The following is a 3,087-nucleotide window of genomic DNA, read 5'->3' on the forward strand; positions in this document are numbered from 1 at the left end:
AGCGCAGGTCCGGCCACACATGAAGTATTGCTGTCATCTCTGGTCTGGCGCACCCCAGTATCAGCTCGATCCATTTGACCGCGTGCAACGCAGAGCAGATCGAATTGTCGGGGACCTAGCGTTATGTGAACGGCTGGATCACTTGGCGTTGCGTAGAGACGTTGCTTCATTGTGTGTCTTCTACCGCATTTATCACGGGGAGTGTTCCGAAGAGATGTTCAACCTGATTCCTGCCGCCGAATTTCACCTTCGCACGACACGCCACAAGTTACGATATCATACCCACCATCTGGATATGTGGCGGTCCTCCACAGTGCGTTTTTCAAGGTAAGGCTTCGTAGTACGAGGAAGAAAGCTTTCTTCCTCGTACTACGAAGCTGTGGAATGAGCTTCCTTGTGCGGTGTTTCCGGGACAATACGACATGGGTACCTTCAAGAAAAGCGCGTACACCTTCCTTAAAGGCCGGCAACGCTCTTGTGATTCCTCTGGTGTTGCAAGAGAGTGGGGGCGGCGGTGATCACTTAACACCAGGTGACCCGTACGCTCGTTTGTACTCCTATTCCATAAAAAAAGAAGAAACCAATAAAATTAATTAATCTCGCAAATGTCAGAAAATTTCTGAAAACTTTTATTTTTAGATGTCGTTGTGCGCGCGCAACCTAATAGTATTGTTATCACTTCAGCCTAAGTTCGCTGCTGGACAATGGCCTCCCAAAGATTTCCTTAAAATACGGTCCTGCGCTGCCCTAATGCAACCTATTCCGGCGATCTTGACCTAGTCATCGGTCTTCTGTCCCAACGGCCATCTGTCCTTCGAGAATATTATTTATAAGATATTATGACGTCGCTTCATATTGTCTTCTACCGCATTTATCACTGGGAGTGTTCCAAATAACTGTTTCACCTGATTCGAACTTCGACACGCCACAAGTTCGGATATCATCCCCACCATCTGAATGTGTGGCGGTCCTCCACAGTGCGGTTTTCAAGGATCTTTTCTTCCACGTACTTCAAAGCTGTGAAAAGAGCTTCTTGCGCTGTCCTCATCTGACCTATTACGGCGATCTTGACCAGATCGTCGGTGCATCTTGTGAGAGGCCTACCAACACTGCGTCTTCCGGTACGTGGTCACCATTCGAGGACTTTACTACCCCAAGGGCCATCTGTCCATCGAACTATGTGGCCTGTCCACTGCCACTTCAGTTTCGCATTCATTTGGGCTATGTCGGTAACTTATTATTATTTAATCTAATAATCTCTTAATTTAAATATAACCTTTTTAATTTATTCAATACCAAACAGCACAGCTAAAGAGATTGTTCTAGAAGTTTATACATTCTATACCAGTTCGGGAAGCTCCGTAAAATCTTCTCATCCCAAATGCCTCAGTATCTGAAGTCTTTTAACTAGTGCGTGTTGCCAGTGATGACATACGAAACGCAGACGTGGTCGCTAACAATGGGCCTGATGAGGAAGCTCATAATCACTAGGGGCTATACTTGGAGTTTCCCTACGAGATCGACTTCGTAGGAGAACCAATGTCACCAACATAGCAAAACTGAAGTGGTAGTGGGCAGGGAACATAGTTCGATGGACAGATAGCCGTTGTTACAGTAAAGTCCTCGAATGGCGACCATGTACTGTAAGACTCAGTGTTGGTAGTTGATTCTCCCCCACAGGATGGACCGACAATCAGGTCATGATCTTCTGGCTGAAATAATGATGATGACATTCTATCCTACCAGTGGGAGGCTCCTTTGCACAGGAAGCCGGCTAGGGTACTTCAACGGTGTCTATTTCTGCCGTGAAGCAGTAATGTGTAAACATAACTATGTTTCGGTCTGAAGGGCGCCGTAGCTAGTGAAATTACTGGGCAAATGAGACTTAGATCTTATGTCTAAAGTTGACGAGTGCAATTGTAATGCCGCTAAGAATTTTTAGGTTTTTCAAGAATCCTGATCGGCACTGCATTGTAATGGGTAGTACGTATCAATAACCATCAGCTGAACGTCGTGCTCGTCTCGTTTCTTATTTTCATAAAAAAAATAAAACAATATGCGAATAAACTTTTTCCTGAGCTAGTATTATCCAACAAAAAATACATAGGTATGTATTTTATTAATAAAAAAAAACAATTCTTTGTAACCTTTTTATCTTAAAATTAAATTTACTATTATACTTGTTGGGAGTAAATATAGCACTTCGGATATTAAGGGTATGTTCCGATATGCACTGCGACCACTGTACAGTGTGACATCTATTTAGTATACTGTGAAACCGTTCCTGGCTATAAGCCAGTTATATTGGTTACTATTTAAAACGGAACGCAATCCCGTATACTGTCAACCGCATTTTTTGACGCAGCATTCAAATGAGTGTATTAAAGTTTTCTAGTTCATTAAAAAAACTGTTGTTGGAGTACTGTCAAATTAAAAATATTTGGGATTAAACTGTAGGTATTGTTTATAAAACGTTAGGCACTCGAGTGGTTTTGACTGATCACGTGATCAAAGTACTGCGAGTACCTTACCTCGAAAACACCAGTGCTCACTGTTGAATATGGCGGTGATTTATGACGTCATATATTTCCCTAGGGTACTGCGACAGTACACTGGCAGTCCGAACAGAACGATTTTTTTACAGTGATAGCACTGTGCAGTGCTCGCAGTGCATATCGGAACATACCCATAAGCATGCAAAATAACAATAAACACTTTAGCTTCATAACATTAGTATAGATGTGAAACAGAGGGTAACAGTGAAATTGAAACTTTAAGGTGTAAAGTAAGCACTCGCTAATTTATACTTTATAAATAATTCATAAAGTCGAATACGTTTGAATAGCATTACTTCAAGACGATTTGATTAATTGATGTTAAATAAACATTAATAACTTTTAATTCTCTTTAGCAGTAATAAAAAAAAACAAAAGGATTGTAATAGCTATATTATTATTAATCAGATTTGTAATTTATGATCGATTAATAAGTATTATAAAAAGCGAATATATTAGCACATATTCATTTCACTTATTTAAATTTGTATTTTTATTGGTTCTTTTTTATGGGTGAGGAGGGCAAAGGAGC

Source organism: Leptidea sinapis, chromosome 4, assembly GCF_905404315.1.
Source record: "Leptidea sinapis chromosome 4, ilLepSina1.1, whole genome shotgun sequence".
NCBI lineage: Eukaryota > Metazoa > Arthropoda > Insecta > Lepidoptera > Pieridae > Leptidea > Leptidea sinapis.